Source organism: Neoarius graeffei, chromosome 1 (genome assembly GCF_027579695.1).
Source record: "Neoarius graeffei isolate fNeoGra1 chromosome 1, fNeoGra1.pri, whole genome shotgun sequence".
Taxonomy (NCBI): Eukaryota; Metazoa; Chordata; class Actinopteri; order Siluriformes; family Ariidae; genus Neoarius; species Neoarius graeffei.
Window position 1 is genome coordinate 124,269,332 of NC_083569.1, and position 18,082 is coordinate 124,287,413.

The window sequence follows — 18,082 nt, forward strand, 5'->3', positions numbered from 1 at the left end:
TTCTGGCTTCTTCGAAATCTAATAATAAATATGCCCTCTTCAACTGTAAGATACTCAATAAAATGTTCAATAGCTAATGATCATCCCTGGATTGTGTCTCTCTGCTGTCAGTCCTCATCTGGATGCCAAGCATCATAACAGTTCCTGTCAGGTTGAAGGCAAAGGAAAACATCACATGTTTTGCACTTCCACAGGGTTTTTGTTTTACTTCCCTGCAACCTGCAGTACACACGGGCTCTGCGACCATCACCGGCCCTTTTCCCATTTGTGTTCAGCTCAATCCCACAAACTGGCTTGTGAGCCTCGCCAACTTTCTTCAGAGGAGCCTTTGGGGCCTCAAACTTTCTCAGTTGGTATGGAAATAAGTGAACATGTGCACTTGTTTATACCGGTGAAATGGGGCGTGTTCTCACCTCCCCTTGATACACAATGAGCGAATGACGACACTCAGTGCGTTTACATGCACATCCAAATCGAGCTGCTGTCGGTAATCGAGCTAAGGGTCCCAGCAGGGGTGCCAGAGAAATCCAATTCTACATGCACACAAGGAAGTTGAGCTACTGTGTGAGGTACATTGTGCACCCGAGCCACAGGTGGCGCTACACGCCCCATCGTGTTGGTACACTTCCGGTTGTCGTCATGAAGAAGAGCTATTCAAGAGCAGTGTTTCCAGATACTGCTGACGTTTTCCAGCCCAAAATATGTTCAAAACCCGCCAAAATGCACTTAAAACCGCCAAATCTGGCAACACTGTTCAAGAGTATAAACAAAGTTATCAGTTCCGTGTTCACAAGAAGAGTGTTTGTAGTTTGTACTTGTATGTACAAACAGAAGTGTTCCTAATAAAATGGCCACTAAGTTGAAGTTGATCTGTAATGGTGAACATATTAACTGTTAGCCTGCTAACATGCTAATAACTTACCAACTAATTGGAAATGGGTGCGTACATGCCCAGACACGTGTTCCTAATAAAGTGGCGGCTAAGGTGATGTGTCATGCCGACCGAGGCTGTTTTGTTTTTTTCGACTGAGGCTGTTGTGTTTCCTGCTTGTGGTCTCGTCACTCGTCACTTCCGGAAGGGGCAGTGCTGAAGTAAGCAGCTCGACTACGTAGCTCGATAGGGTTTACATGCACTAAGTAGCTCAGCAAAAATCGCATAATCTAGGTCGTGCAGCTCGATTGCGAGGAATCAAGTTCGGTTCAATTTCAGCCTAGCTAAGGTGTTTCCATGGCATTTAGAACTTCGATTTCAGTCGAGCTACGGCGGAAATTCGATTTTCTCTATGTGCATGTAAACGCACTGAATGATGTTCCATGCGCTTAACATGTGAATAGCTGATGGGTGTGTCGTTAAAAGGCTGCAGCTGGCTGAAGTACTGAAATTCGCAAGATTTGTTTTTATTCTCATTACAAAGTACTAATATACAGTGGTCCTTGAAAGTTTGTGAACCCTTTAGAATTTTCTATATTTCTGCATAAATATGACCTAAAACATCATCAGATTTTCACACAAGTCCTAAAAGTAGATAAAGAGAACCCAGTTAAACAAATGAGACAAAAATATTATACTTCGTCATTTATTTATTTATTGAGGAAAATGATCCAATATTACATATCTGTGAGTGGCAAAAGTATGTGAACCTCTAGGATTAGCAGTTACTTTGAAGGTGAAATTAGAGTCAGGTGTTTTCAATCAATGGGATGACAATCAGGTGTGAGTGGGCACCCTGTTTTATTAAAAGAACAGGGATCTATCAAAGTATGATCTTTACAACACATGTTTGTGGAAGTGCATCATGGCACAAACAAAGGAGATTTCTGAGGACCTCAGAAAAAGCGTTGTTGATGCTCATCAGGCTGGAAAAGGTTACAAAACCATCTCTAAAGAGTTTGGACTCCACCAATCCACAGTCAGACAGATTGTGTACAAATGGAGGAAATTCAAGACCATTGTTACCCTCCCCAGGAGTGGTCGACCAACAAAGATCACTCCAAGAGCAAGGCGTGTAATAGTTGCTGAGGTCACAAAGGACCCCAGGGTAGCTTCTAAGCAACTGAAGGCCTCTCTCACATTGGCTAATGTTAATGTTCATGAGTCCACCATCAGGAGAACACTGAACAACAATGGTGTGCATGGCAGGGTTGCAAGGAGAAAGCCACTGCTCTCCAAAAAGAACATTGCTGCTTGTCTGCAGTTTGCTAAAGATCATGTAGACAAGCCAAAAGGCTACTGGAAAAATGTTTTGTGGAAGGATGAGACCAAAATAGAACTTTTTGGTTTAAATGAGAAGCGTCATGTTTGGAGAAAGGAAAACACTGCATTCCAGCATAAGAACCTTATCCCATCTGTGAAACATGGTGGTGGTAGTATCATGGTTTGGGACTGTTTTGCTGCATCTGGGCCAGGACGGCTTGCCATCATTGATGGAACAATGAATTTTGAATTATACCAGCAAATTTTAAAGGAAAATGTCAGGACATCTGTCCATGAACTGAATCTCAAGAGAAGGTGGGTCATGCAGTAAGACAACGACCCTAAGCACACAAGTTGTTCTGCCAAAGAATGGTTAAAGAAGAATAAAGTGAATGTTTTGGAATGGCCAAGTCAAAGTCCTGACCTTAATCCAATGGAAATGTTGTGGAAGGACCTGAAGCGAGCAGTTCATGTGAGGAAACCCACCAACATCCCAGAGTTGAAGCTGTTCTGTATGGAGGAACGGGCTAAAATTCCTCCAAGCTGGTGTGCAGAACTGATCAACAGTTACCACAAACGTTTAGTTGCAGTTATTGCTGCACAAGGGGGTCACACCAGATACTGAAAGCAAAGGTTCATATCAAATCAAGTTTATTTGTACAGCGCTTTTAACAATAAACATTGTCGCAAAGCAGCTTTACAGAATTTGAACGACTTAAAACATGAGCTAATTTTATCCCTAATCTATCCCCAATGAGCAAGCCTGTGGCGACGGTGGCAAGGAAAAACTCCCTCAGACGACATGAGGAAGAAACCTCGAGAGGAACCAGACTCAAAAGGGAACCCATCCTCATTTGGGCAACAACAGACAGCCTGACTATAATATTAACAGTTTTAACAGGTATAACCCTCAACTGTCCTCATGGGGCCGTCCTTCACAGGAGTGGGGCGATAAAACTCCGACCAGACACAGGGCACCAGGATGGATCAAGCAGGTCCAAGGGGCAGAAGAGGCCAGCATCTCAATCCCAGGATCAACATGTAACTCAGAGGGACAGATGGGGGGGAGAGAGAGAGAGAAAGAAAACACGTTGTTAGGTATGCCCTAAAAATGACAAGTATTAAATCTGTGTGGTAGGCTCGCAGAGACGAGAGTCTTTACATCAGGCATGACACACAATGGCATGTTAATATGGTAAAAAATATATCATGACCTGCTCTGGCTGGATGCTTGATTGGGTGATAGGAGCACACTCCTCAGCAATGATGAGATGCAGATGGGACCCTTAGGCCTGGCCAAGACAATTCAGTTACATTTCACTGGGTCTGGGACATGCGACAGAATGTCTGATGGCCGATTCCCTGCAGGCTACGATAGCCAGTCGAGGTCCCCACCGTCTCCACCAAAAGATTTCCTGTTGACTCCATGTAACTCAGAGGGACAGATTTGGGGTGGGGGGGGGGAGAGAAAGAAAACACAGGTGGTTAGGTATGCCCAATGTCACCTGAATAAGTAGGAACAGTATACATATTGCACCGAGTACAAGCAGGGACTCCGGCAACTAACTATGACAGCATAACTAAAAGGAGAGAGCCAGAAGGTAACACAGGCATGAGGGAGCCCCGGGACATAAAGCAGCCAGCCACTGCACCGTCAACAAACTCGAGTGAGCAAGCGAGTGGGGACTGACAGCATCCATACATCCCAGTTTACCAAAACACTCTATGTCTGAGGACCCTCCAGATCTACTCCTTTACCTCATAAACACCATTAACACAAGGCTTGACTAAACAGATATGTTTTCAGCCTAGACTTAAATGCTGAGACTGTGTCTGATTCCCGAACATTACTTGGAAGGCTGTTCCATAACAGTGGGGCTTTGTAAGAAAAGTCTCTGCCCCCTGATGTAGCCTTCACTATATGAGGTACCAGCAGATAGCCTGCACCTTTTGATCTAAGTAGGCGTGGCGGGTCATAGAGGAGCAGAAGTTCACTCAGGTACTGTGGTGCGAGACCATTTAGTGCTTTAAAGGTCAATAGTAGTATTTTATAATCAATACGAAATTTGATTGGGAGCCAATGCAGTGTGGATAAGACAGGCGTGATGTGGTCATATTTTCTAGTTCTAGTAAGGACTCTTGCTGCGGCATTTTGAACTAACTGGAGCTTGTTTATGCACTTATTGGAACATCCAGACAGTAAGGCATTACAATAATCCAACCTGGAGGTAACGAAAGCATGGACTAGTTTTTCTGCATCATGCAATGACATTAAATTTCTTATCTTTGCAATATTTCTGAGATGAAAGAAAGCTATCCGGGTGATGTTATCAATGTGAGTTTCGAATGAAAGACTGGGGTCAATAATCACTCCGAGGTCTTTTACTGCTGCATGTGAAGAAACAGAAAGGCCATCCAGAGTTACTGTGTAATCAGAAAACTTACTTCTAGCTGTATGTGGTCCTAGCACAAGTACTTCAGTCTTGTCAGAGTTAAGCAGAAGGAAATTAATAAGCATCCAGTGTCTAATGTCCTTAACACATTCCTCAATTTTATTAAGCTGGTGTCTCTCATCAGGTTTTGCAGAGACATACAACTGTGTGTCATCAGCATAACAGTGGAAACTAATACAATGTTTACGAATAATATCACCCAGAGGTAACATGTATAGAGAAAAAAGCAGTGGACCCAAGACAGAACCTTGTGGAACACCAAACTTTACCTCGGTATGTCTAGAAATATCACCATTTATATCAACATACTGATAACGATCAGTTAGATAAGAGCTGAGCCAGGAGAGGGCCGTTCCCTTAACTCCCACAACATTTTCTAGTCTATCCAGAAGAATGGAATGATCAATGGTATCAAATGCTGCACTAAGGTCAAGCAACACAAGTAGCGAGACACAGCCCTGATCAGACGCCAACAGTAGGTCGTTTACTACTTTAACCAGTGCTGTCTCTGTGCTATGATGAGGTCTAAATCCTGACTGATACATTTCATGGATGTTATTCCTATGTAAATATGAGCATAACTGCTGTGCCACAGCTTTTTCAAGGATCTTGGAGATAAAGGGGAGGTTTGATATTGGCCGATAATTGGACAGCTGACAGGGATCAAGGTCAGGTTCATATACTTTTTCCACTCACAGACATGTAATATTGGATCATTTTCCTCAATAAATAAATGACCAAGTATAATATTTTTGTTTCATTTGTTTAACTGGGTTCTCTTTATCTACTTTTAGGACTTGTGTGAAAATCTGAAGATGTTTTAGGTCATATTTATGCAGAAATATAGAAAATTCTGAAGGGTTCACAAACTTTCAAGCACCACTGTATGTGTGTATATATATATATATATATATATATATATATATATATATATATATATATATATATATATTTTTTTTTTTTTTTTTTTTGAAAACTAGAAGATTCAAGGTTTCTACTGGTTTCCAATCGCCTTCTGGCTTGTCCACATGATCTTTAGCAAACTGCAGACAAGCAGCAATGTTCTTTTTGGAGAGCAGTGGTTTTCTCCTTGCAACCCTGCCATGCACACCATTGTTGTTCAGTGTTCTCCTGATGGTGGTCTCATGAACATTAACATTGCCCAATATGAGAGAGGCCTTCAGTTGCTTGGAAGTTACCCTGGGGTCCTTTGTGACCTCGCTGACTATTACACACCTTGCTCTTGGAGTGATCTTTGTTGGTCGACCACTCCTGAGGAGGGTAACAATGGTCTTGAATTTCCTCCATTTGTACACAATCTGTCTGACTGTGGATTGGTGGAGTCCAAACTCTTTAGAGATGGTTTTGTAACCTTTTCCAGCCTGATGAGCATCAACAACGCTTTTTCTGAGGTCCTCAGAAATCTCCTTTGTTCATGCCATGATACACTTCCACAAACATGAGTTGTGAAGATCAGACTTTGATAGATCCCTGTTCTTTAAATAAAACAGGGTGCCCACTCACACCTGATTGTCATCCCATTGATTGAAAACACCTGACTCTAATTTCACCTTCAAAGTAACTGCTAATCCTAGAGGTTCACATACTTTTGCCATTCACAGTTATGTAATATTGGATCATTTTCCTCAATAAATAAATGACCAAGTATAATATTTTTGTCTCATTTGTTTAACTGGGTTCTCTTTATCTACTTTTAGGACTTGTGTGAAAATCTGATGATGTTTTAGGTCATATTTATGCAGAAATATAGAAAATTCTAAAGGGTTCACAAACTTTCAAGCACCACTGTCTTATTAGTAAGACTGTAAATTGAAAAGATACATCAGTGTGCTGCTTGTATGCTTCTGTTTAACCCTATGTTCTCTCTTGAATGCAAGTGTATGTAGCTAGAACAGTTAGCTAGTTTTGCTAATTCAATCATAGAATGAAGCTAATGCATAGCATGTATGCCAAGGAGACAGTTTGGCAGAAGCTCAGCCAGCACTGCTACGCACCTAATGTCCTCTGTCTTGTTATGTTATTTGCACTAATACAGGTTATATGTTTACACCTGAGAATGTAGTGTATGTACAATCACAATAATGCTGAATTGAATTGCTGTGAGATGGCTGGGTGGTCAGGATGTGAAATAACAGTTTGTTGGACGAGTGGTGTTCCTGAGATCTGATAGGTCTCTGTACTTTTTTTTTGTGCATCTTTTTGTCATATGTTTGTTGAGTGTATGTGTTATTGTTGCGTGTAAGGAGAGCAGCAAAATAAAAATTCCATTGCATTGTCTGAACCTCTGTGTTTTTACTCTGCATATGACAATAAACTTCTTGAACCTTGAATCTACTGATGAAGATCAAACTCTGGGTTCCGTACTAAATAATTACCAAGACCCAGCAGGAGCACATGGCCAGCTATATGAAGGTCATTATCCCCAAATTGGTGCCTTTTAAATTCCAGTCACTGCTCAAAATAGCAAGTAAATGAATGGCACCAGGGCCGGCACGGTGGTGTAGTGGTTAGTGCTGTCGCCTCACAGCAAGAAGGTCCAGGTTCGAGCCCCGGGGCCGGCGAGGGCCTTTCTGTGTGGAGTTTGCATGTTCTCCCCGTGTCCACGTGGGTTTCCTCCGGGTGCTCCGGTTTCCCCCACAGTCCAAAGACATGCAGGTTAGGTTAACTGGTGACTCTAAATTGACCGTGAGTGCGAATGTGAGTGTGAATGGTTGTCTGTGTCTATGTGTCAGCCCTGTGATGACCTGGCGACTTGTCCAGGGTGAACCCTGCCTTTCGCCCGTAGTCAGCTGGGATAGGCTCCAGCTTGCCTGCGACCCTGTAGAACAGGTTAAGCGGCTACAGATAATGAGATGAGATGAATGGCACCATGTCGGTCCACATGTCCTTTTTCATCTGTCCAAGATGATGATGTAAAATAAGAGCGATTACCTCCAAACCTCGCTGCCAAGACAGTTGTCATATACATTCACCCATTCAAGTGAAATGAGTTTGTGTACTTTAGAAGCAGAAAACATTTCAATACTGTTTGGGTTGTTGGTCTGAAAGAATGTGGAACATCCGTGTGAATGCGCTGTTACTATAGAAACGACAACATATTTGAAGACTGCATTAATATAAACCTGCGAATGAATCAACACCTTCTGACCAATCAGATTTGAGAATTCTACAGTACGGTGGGATACAGAGATGGTTCTTTGAGACTGCTGTGCTGCGAAATCACATTCTGCACATCGGTGTTGAATTCGAGCTGATTTGCAATGTTGTGGCCTGAATGTGGTTTTAGCGATTCTCACCATGCTCCTGTAACCCCTTCAACCCACAAGCTGTTTTGTTTGCCGTATTAACTGCAGGGTTGGGTTTTTTTTGCACACTTCTCTTTGCAACTGCAACCAGAGCTCGCCATATTGTCATAAAAATAGTCGTTGCAAATATTTTCCCTAACAATGCAGGTAAAATAAATAAGTTACAAGTCACTGTTCAGTAAGTTAGTTAGTCAGTCAGTTTTCACTGCAAACATTTTCTCTCTTGTTATGACGGTGTACAGTTAATTAGTCTCAAATGTATACGTACTGTCAGAGTTTTAATCAGAACTGTTTATACTCAACACTTCACATACTGTACATGCTGCATACAACAGACTGCCTCTGTATTTATACCAATAATATTATTAATAAAAATGAAATGAGATATAATATTAAAGCAGAACCACTAAGGAGATAATCGAGTGATTGTATTGAACCATATGGAAATTATGTAAACAGTTTATTGGTGGACACTTGCACACTATTAAACAGCTACTGATTTTAATTTATTATTCAGGAAGAAATTACATCATTTGCAACAACAAAACAATCACACTTACTCTTTTATAACAGACCCATCCTGAATCCTGAGCCCCACTCGTTCTGCTCTCTGGGTAAAGCATCAACTACGCAACAGATCTGAGATAGGAATTCAGAAAAGTGTCGGGTCTTTGGGTGAATGTTTGAAGTCGTTCTTTCAATGAAGCTGAGATGGAAACATGTTTGTTTGAAGAAACAATGCCGTAAGTCACGTCTTTCAGTTGCTGCATCAAAATATATCTAAACATAAACATGGAATTTTTTTTATTTACTTAACAAAAGCAACATGAAACGCCATCACAGTTACGACCAGGACAAAGCGCATACTCACGAAACATTATATTTCTGTTTCACACTGCTCTTTTTTCTTTTCTTTTTTTTCAGAAACAGGTATGAAAAAATGTACAGTTTGGGTATTGTATGCAGTCTTTTTTTCTCTAATCATGTCTATGTCATCCTTAAAAATTTTCATGTGATCATAGTCAATGAAAACACATTCACTCACCCAACAGCAGATATAATTACTGTATTTGTGTTGTTGTTGTTGTTGTTTTTTAATCAAATCTGGAAAAACCATGCAAACTGATAACACTGAGTGAAGGACTGATTATAAAAAGGCGGGGCTTAATCATGTAGAACCATCAAGCATGTAAAAGTAACTGATATGATCAAAAGCTTACATGATGAAACTATATATATATATATATATATATATATATACAATGGTGCTTAAAAGTTTGTGAACCCTTTAGAATTTTCTATATTTCTGCAAAAATATGGCATAAAACATCCTCAGATTTTCACACAAGTCCTAAAAGTAGATAAAGAGAACCCAGTTAAACAAATGAGACAAAAATATTATACTTGGTCATTTATTTATCGAGGAAAATGATCCAATATTACATATCTGTGAGTGGCAAAAGTATGTGAACCTTTGCTTTCAGTATCTGGTGTGACCCCCTTGTGCAGCAATAACTGCAACTAAACGTTTGCGGTAACTGTTGATCAGTCCTGCACACCGGCTTGGAGGAATTTTAGCCCGTTCCTCCATACAGAACAGCTTCAACTCTGGGATGTTGGTGGGTTTCCTCACATGAACTGCTCACTTCAGGTCCTTCCACAACATTTCCATTGGATTAAGGTCAGGACTTTGACTTGGCCATTCCAAAACATTAACTTTATTCTTCTTTAACCATTCTTTGGTAGAATGACTTGTGTGCTTAGGGTCGTTGTCTTGCTGCATGACCCACCTTCTCTTGAAATTCAGTTCGTGGACAGATGTCCTGACATTTTCCTTTAGAATTCCCTGGTATAATTCAGAATTCATTGCTCCATCAATGATGGCAAGCCGTCCTGGCCCAGATGCAGCAAAACAGGCCCAAAACACGATACTACCACCACCATGTTTCACAGATGGGATAAGGTTGTTATGCTGGAATGCATTGTTTTCCTTTCTCCAAACTTAACGCTTCTCATTTAAACCAAATTGTTCAATTTTGGGCTCAGCCATCCACAAACCATTTTTCCAATAGCCTTCTGGCTTGTCCATGTGATCTTTAGCAAACTGCAGACAAGCAGCAAGTTTTTTTGGAGAGCAGTGGCTTTCTCCTTGCAACCCTGCCATGCACACCATTGTTGTTCAGTGTTCTCCTGATGGTGGACTCATGAACATTAACATTAGCCAATGTGAGAGAGGCCTTCAGTTGCTTAGAAGTTACCCTGGGGTCCTTTGTGACCTCGCCAACTATTACACACCTTGCTCTTGGAGTGATCTTTGTTGGTCGACCACTCCTGGGGAGGGTAACAATGGTCTTGAATTTCCTCCATTTGTACACAATCTGTCTGACTGTGAATTGGTGGAGTCCAAACTCTTTAGAGATGGTTTTGTAACCTTTTCCAGCCTGATGAGCATCAACAATGCTTTTTCTGAGGTCCTCAGAAATCTCCTTTGTTCGTGCCATGATACACTTCCACAAACATGTGTTGTGAAGATCAGACTTTGATAGATCCCTGTTCTTTAAATAAAACAGGGTGCCCACTCACACCTGGTTTGTCATCCAATTGATTGAAAACACCGGACTCTAATTTCACCTTCAAAGTAACTGCTAATCCTAGAGGTTCACATACTTTTGCCAGTCACAGATATGTAATATTGGATCATTTTCCTCGATAAATAAATGACCAAGTATCATATTTTTGTCTCATTTGTTTAACTGGGTTCTCTTTATCTACTTTTAGGACTTGTGTGAAAATCTGAGGATGTTTTAGGTCATATTTATGCAGAAATATAGAAAATTCTAAAGGGTTCACAAACTTTCAAGCACCACTGTAGGGGTCATTGTAGAATCCGGGATATATTTCACATCTCCGAGATAGACCTTTTGTTATTTTCCACAAAAGAAATCTTTTGGCTGTCTTTGACTCCTGATTCATCCATTCGACTCAAATGAACATGAAGTGATTCAGTCTAACAGTCTGGTTTTTGGAGCTTATTCTCATCTCATCTCATTATCTCTAGCCACTTTATCCTGTTCTACAGGGTCGCAGGCAGGCTGGAGCCTATCCCAGCTGACTACGGGCGAAAGGCGGGGTACACCCTGGACAAGTCGTCAGGTCATCACAGGGCTGACACATAGACACAGACAACCATTCACACTCACATTCACACCTACGCTCAATTTAGAGTCACCAGTTAACCTAACCTGCATATCTTTGGACTGTGGGGGAAACCGGAGCACCCGGAGGAAACCCACGCGGACACGGGGAGAACATGCAAACTCCGCACAGAAAGGCCCTCGCCGGCCACGGGGCTCGAACCCGGACCTTCTTGCTGTGAGGCAACAGTGCTAACCACTACACCACCGTGCCGCCCAAACTGAGATTATGTTTCTCTAAACTCAGTGGTGGGGTGGCACGGTGGTGTAGTGGTTAGCGCTGTTGCCTCACAGCAAGAAGGTCCGGGTTCGAGCCCCGTGGCCGGCGAGGGCCTTTCTGTGTGGAGTTTGCATGTTCTCCCCGTGTCCGTGTGGGTTTCCTCCGGGTGCTCCGGTTTCCCCCACAGTCCAAAGACATGCAGGTTAGGTTAACTGGTGACTCTAAATTGACCATAGGTGTGAATGTCGCCTGTGACCCTACACAGGATAAGCGGTTATGGATAATGAATGGATGGATGTGTAAAAGGCACTCCTTTTGAGATAATGAGCCATAGATGAACTTTTACGTGTGCAATTAGCAACACAGCGCACGTGGACTGCGTGTACATGACATGCACAAGAGAAAATAAACAGAAACTAAAAGTATTTATCGAAGAGAAGTTAAAGCAATCATATCACTTTCACAAAGACACTTGCACAAGAAATATCTACAAAACTCTTCAACACTGAAAGTTGGTTCTCCAGCAGCAACCAAGCTAATGTTTTTGTATCCAAACGTAAATGTTCCCGTTATGTGAGTGTGTATTAAGGAGATGAGTGAATGATGGATTGTTATCAGAAAACTTTATCAAACTGTGTGTTACTAAACACCGAATCTAAAATTCACACTCATATTCTGGATGTTTTTACTTCATTTTATCGTGTAGAAACTGGCAGGACATTAAGTGTGTGTGTGAAATTAGCCATTTCTGCACACATTTGCATAAATTATAATTTTTTTTCTCCACAGGGCTTCAGGTTGGATTGAGGAAGGAATAGTGAGATTTGGGGATGGGGGGGAAAAAAGAAAAATAAATATTGGGTATGGCAAGGGTGCAAAACGACACAGTTCATTAAAAGCAGACCTCTGAGATTTTACATGAATGATCTGTTTTATTTCACTTTTATTTTTTTCCCGTCTTCAGACTTTAATTTGAAGCAGCAAACCTGGACATTTTGGGGAGGAAAAAAACGAACAATGGTGAAATGGATGAATACTGAAGGCTGAATGGAGTAAAAGTGAGATCTGGGGAATTAAAATGAATGAATATACAAATATTTTTTTAAATGTTTTTTTTTTTCAGAAGAAAAAAATGTAATGCATCTGGTTTACAGAGATTAAACAAACAAACAAATAAATAAATAAATAGGGTTTAGAGAGTATTCAGAACCCTTCAGTTTTTGCCCACTTTATTGTGTTATAGATTTAATCTAAAATGGATTAAATGTGATTTTTTTGTCATCAGTCTACACTAAGTTATCAATAACAACAAAGCAAAAACAAGTTTTTAGAAATTCTTGCAAATTTATTAAAAATCCGAAACTGAAATCTCTGGTGGGCGGCACGGTGGTGTAGTGGTTAGCACTGTCGCCTCACAGCAAGAAGGTCCTGGGTTCGAGCCCCGTGGCCGGCGAGGGCCTTTCTGTGTGGAGTTTGCATGTTCTCCCCGTGTCCGCGTGGGTTTCCTCCGGGTGCTCCGGTTTCCCCCACAGTCCAAAGACATGCAGGTTAGGTTAACTGGTGACTCTAAATTGACCGTAGGTGTGAATGTGAGTGTGAATGGTTGTCTGTGTCTATGTGTCAGCCCTGTGATGACCTGGCGACTTGTCCAGGGTGAACCCCGCCTTTCGCCCGTAGTCAGCTGGGATAGGCTCCAGCTTGCCTGCGACCCTGTAGAAGGATAAAGCGGGTACAGATAATGAGATGAGATGAAATCTCTGTTTTAGAGAATATTCAGAGCCTTTATTCAGTACATTGTAGAAGCACTTTAGCAGCAGTTTCAGCATTAAGTCTTCTTTGGTACGGTAAGTCTGTACAATCTTTACACTACTGGATTTGTGCAGTTTCTCCTGTTCTTCCTGGCAGATCCTCTAGAGCTCAATCAGATCTGATGTGGAGCATCCGTGAGCTGCATCTTCAGCTCTTTCCACAGATGTTCTCTGAGATTCGAGTCTGGGTTTTGGCTGGGCCATTCAAGAACATTGAGATACTTGTCCTGAAGCCACTCCAGCATTGTGGTGGCTGTACACTTCGGTTCATTGTCGTGCTGAAAGGTGAACCTTCACCCCTGCCTCGGGTCATGTGCACTCTGGAGCAGGTTCTCCTTGCTGTTTTTAGCTACAGTCATCCTTCCCTCAATCCTGACCAGTCTCCTCATCCCTGCTGCTGAGAAACACCTCTATAGAGATCTTCCACGTGACGTCACATCCGCTCCAGATTGTAAGCAGTCGCCATTTTGTCGGTCAAACACCATATTTCTGCTGTCTTTCCAACACTGACTTTGGTTTTTTTTTTTTCACCCAAATCTTCAAATATTACCGTGCCACAATGCCAGAGAGTTGTATGGCATATAAACAGGGGCGATTTCTCAGAGACAACAAGGGAAGCCGAGCTTCCCCTAAAATTCTCTCCCCAAACTGCGGCGTCTACGACGTTGAATTCTCATTAAAACAATAACTTGCATAACATAATATATGCCCAAGATTGTATTTATGTTCATAACTATCCTGTAACTTATTTGAGTGATGTCTGACGAACTTGCAGTTCGCTACGAGAATCACCTTTGCTGCCAGGCTGTAACCTTTCTTATTTCAATGGGCTCTATGGACTGGCAGCAGTGTTGCCAGATTGGGCGGTTTTAAGTGCATTTTGGCGGGTTTTGAACATATTTTGGGATGGAAAACGTCAGCAGTATCTGGCAACACTGACTGGCAGCCGGGTATCCGTTGCAGTCTACGAGACGGCTCTGAACAGCCAATTTCGGCTAGTTGTTATTGGTTAAAATCAACAAAATCGTCACTTCCAGGGAAGCCGGGCTTCTCTGGGACTAAACGAGACAGTGGGAGGGACAAGAAGCCGGGCTGATGAAGGATTATTGGAGGTAGTGTTTGAAAGACATGAGGAGGGCGGTACTTCGGCGAGGAACACAGAAGTATGATCAGTCAGTCCCTAGCGGATGTCGAGAAAGTGTAGTCGTGTGCCAAAGTGCTGTCCGAATTTCTTTTCATATAAACGTTTCTTCTCATTGATGTCTCTGTACATTACTCTGTAAATAAATGTAAATATTACTCGTTGTGCTCCGTTAACTTTCATCCATTCTATCAGTTTGATCATTCGTGAATTCACTCGTTTATTTCATTTGTAGTTCAATCTGGTTGTAGGCTAGCTTGAGCCTTATTGGGATCTGCAGTGCTAGCTGCTAACAGAAATTGGTGAAGTCTCTGGAAAGCACAACCAGCTGGTATGACAGGGTCACAGACCATTTTCTGGAAAAGGATCGGAGGGCAGAATTTGTGTATAAATAGTGTTCATGTTCATGAATGTGAAGTGTGTATATTGTTCAGTAATGTTAAGAGAATGGTGGGCTCTGTGTTATAGGTTATACCTGGGTATAATATTCAAGGTTCTGTGTGTTGCATAGCCTACCTGGTTATGAATTTCCAGACTGTGTTGCAGAAGATGTTCAAGGATGTGTTGCACAGCTGGGTGTTGTGTTAAAGACTCTGTGTTGCATATCAGGGTATGATGTTCAAGGCTCTTCGCTGAATAGCCAGTGATTTTTGGATGTTTGATATTTTTGATTAAGGATATGAGGCACTAGCCTGGCAAGCCAGACTATAACATGAAATGTACAAGCAAAAATACTTTCTGCCACTAGGTAGGGTTGTCTAGTTCACTATGCTAATGGGGCACACCTTTCTATGCTTTGATATCCGGCCTACAGGTTTTACGATGAATGCGTAAAATGGGCTTCCCCTGTTTTAAAAACCAGCAGCCGCCACTGCATATAAATGCCACAACAGGAGAGGTCAGAAATTGGGAAGAAAGTTTCATAGGCTGTCACGGGACCCTGACAGGCGTGCAAAGTGGATTGCTGCTATCGGCCGGGCCGATCCAAACAACAAGAACAAGGCATGGGTACCGACTGGAAGGAACGATCACTGGCGCCTGTGCAGTGACCATTTCATCTCAGGTTCGCCATGTATTTATTTCAGTATATCCATGTGGTTATTCGCAACATAAGTTTATGACTTGCTCTAATAAAAAATTCCGGGAAGTGGGAACCTGAGAAAAGGCTTGGGGCGGGGGGGGGATTGGGTCTTTAGTGGTGTGACAATCAATGTAGTCTCTAGATATAAAATGATTTTACACTTTTAGGGGTCACATGTAGAGATAGATAACTTCATAAGTATCAAATCATAAATTCCTCGTGCTCAATTGCCACTAGTCAGTATATTTCTGTCTTTCAGGGAAGAAGAGCAATAACCCGACCTCTCCAGATTATGTACCGTCCATTTTTGTTCACACTTTCTCTCCACTGAAGATAAAACGAAAGAGAGAAATGGAAACGTACGCAAGACATGAGCGATCAAAGAAGCAACGTTGTGATCAGTGCGCACTGAACAGCGAGGGAAAGTTTATGAGGTAATTATACACATCTGGGTATTCCACCTCTGGCAGTTCCATATCCACTGACACGGTCGTGAAAACTACGTCCGGTAATCCATAAGGGTCACTAATCCGTAGGTCGTTTATTTTAGACATATATCTAATTATCTGTTCATTAGAAAAATGAGCCGTGTAGTCCGTCGGTTGAAATTGATCCATTTTGTACACGAGTGCAGCAGTATTCAGCAGTGTTTTTTACCGACAAAATGGCGGCTGTGTACTTTCCGGTCACGTGACTGCAAGATCTCTATAGCATGATGCTTCCACCACTGTACTTCACTTCGCAGGCTGATGAACAGTAATTTGTTTTCTCAAGACATAGTGCTTGGACTTCAGATGAAAGTGTTCAGTTTTTCTTTCATGAGATGAGATTACCTTGTTCCTCATGCTGTGTTTAGGTGTTTTCCATATGCCTTTCACTTAGTCAAGCAACTCAACCATAAAAGCCTTGCATGATAGTGTTTCTTATTGAATGGGTATTTCTGACTGATGGAGTGTTTCTGAAATGTTGTCCTTGTGGCAGGTTCTTCCATCTCTGCCAAGATTTCTGAAGCTCTGTTAATGTCACAATAGAGTATTTAGTGTGACATATCTATGTGTCAGAAATACAAAGACCCTGTTCATACCAGTGCTGCTTTAAAGAAAATATACAAATTGAGCTAAAAGTCAGTCTTTATGTCTGTCCTTTATTTAAAAAAAAGCTGGATTTTGAATTTGTTCTTAATGATATAACAACTAAAGTGATGAAAATAGATGGAATTATTTTTTGTCAGGGAGGCCGCCATAACTCCATAGTCCGTGATGTAATTTTCCGTGAGCACAGTGGAAGTGTACAAGTGCATGCTATACTAGTGTCAGTGGGGTGAAGAATTCTGTCAGGGATGGTTGGAGATGGATGAAAGTGCAGAAAATCTTTATTATAAAGAAAAGTGCAAACAGTCCAAATTGTCAGGCATATATCATGAACAGTAAAACAGACAAAAGGTATGGTAGTGCGAGGCACAAACAGAATATCATAGACAGAAACAGAGTAAAAAATGAGGAACAGGAAACAGAAATCAGGAAATCAATCAGGAAACACGGCTCAGTAATGTGTCACAGCTACGCAATACTTCACAAAGTAAGTCTGCATTCTGAGTCCTTATTTAGGTGCGCTGATTGCGCCTTAATCCTGTGCAGATGTGTATCATTCGCGGCGTGCATGTGAGTCTACTCAGAGTGCACGCTGTGCAGAGAGCGCCTGAGAGTCCTTCTGTTGTGACGACTAGAATATAGTATAATATTATGGTCTAGTGTGATTTTCTCGGTCAATTTGTTTGCATTTCTCCACAAAATTATGGCAATGCAGTATTGGAAAAGAAATCAAAATAAAGTAGTGGCTAGTTTATTGGCTGTTTATTTAAAAAAATGTACCTGCTTATCTTCCATCCGTTTGATGTGTGACATGGTATACTATCATGAAGAATCCTACGTCACACAGCGCCACCCTTATTTTCATCTAATACATCCATCTGTCTGGCGAATCCAGTATGGCTGCACCTGGGGAAATAGCCCAATGGACTAATGTTACAATTTTAACATGGCTTTTAAGCTAAAGTCCGCTTCATTTTTTTTTCGTCTAGAACGTCTTGTATTAATGTATAATGAAGACATTTCATCATAATTTCATCACCGTAATTTCAAATTTTCGTGGTTAATCGCTTTAAAAACAACAGCAATGAATTGAGTGAGGTGATTTTGTTACCTGTCACATGTATACAGTAGTGCTTGAAAGTTTGTGAACCCTTTAGAATTTTCTATATTTTTGCATGAATATGACCTAAAACAGGGCTTTTCAAAGTGTGGGGCACGCCTCCCCTAGGAGGCGCCAGAGTTCTTCAGGGGGGGTGTCTCATCTCATCTCATTATCTCTAGCCGCTTTATCCTTCTACAGGGTCGCAGGCAAGCTGGAGCCTATCCCAGCTGACTATGGGCGAAAGGCGGGGTACACCCTGGACAAGTCGCCAGGTCATCACAGGGCTGACACATAGACACAGACAACCATTCACACTCACATTCGCACCTACGGTCAATTTAGAGTCACCAGTTAACCTAACCTGCATGTCTTTGGACTGTGGGGGAAACCGGAGCACCCGGAGGAAACCCACGGGGAGAACATGCAAACTCCGCACAGAAAGGCCCTCGCCGGCCACGGGGCTCGAACCCAG